The sequence below is a fragment of the Coenobita brevimanus genome, chromosome 58 (assembly GCF_032717465.1).
Source record: "Coenobita brevimanus isolate Jiangsu-jjx chromosome 58, ASM3271746v2, whole genome shotgun sequence".
NCBI classification, from domain to species: domain Eukaryota; kingdom Metazoa; phylum Arthropoda; class Malacostraca; order Decapoda; family Coenobitidae; genus Coenobita; species Coenobita brevimanus.
The window spans coordinates 24528574-24529288 of NC_137011.1; positions in this window are offsets into that span (position 1 = coordinate 24528574).

Sequence of the window (715 nt, forward strand, 5' to 3'; positions counted from 1 at the left end):
TGTAAACAGTCCTAGGGCAATGTCTGCTTCCTATTGAGGTGGGCAATATACTAAAAGTTATGATCCTTGAACTGTGTGGCGCCGCCTATTTCTTTTAACCCGCCCCGTCCCGGCCACTTTTTGACCACTGGTACCCTCCAATCCCGGGCAATTTTCGACCTTTTTTTTTTTTGCTAAAACTTTCGCTTTTGGTGAGAAACATCGAAAATTCATAGAGAAATCGCTCACCTGAGGTTTAAAATACTCATTACAGGTAGGAGAGCCTCCTTACTTTACTGGGTTTTCTATCAGGCTGGCACCAAAGAAAACGAGTTCTATGGGAGGATAACTATTTCACACCACTCATAAACGGTATGTATTTATTTACTGTTACGAATTTATATGTAGTACAAAAGTATATTGGTTTTCAAGCAGTAATATAGGCATTATAAGCATTGTTTCACTCACTAATACCTGACCTTTTTTTGCCACATTACCTGATCATCATTTCTAACTGTTTCTTCCTCTAATGCTATGTAAAGTTTGTCCTCCACATTGTCATTGATTGGGGAATCACTCTGGCCCTGAATTTCGTACCGTGGCATGACATGGCTATACTGGCCAGGTCACTGATAACAGGTGAATTGCTGAGAAAAGGGCATGCAGGGGGGGGAGGAGGTCATGCTGGGTAAGGCATTGTCTCTGCCTGGCATCTTGTTGAGGCAGGTGTCCCGTG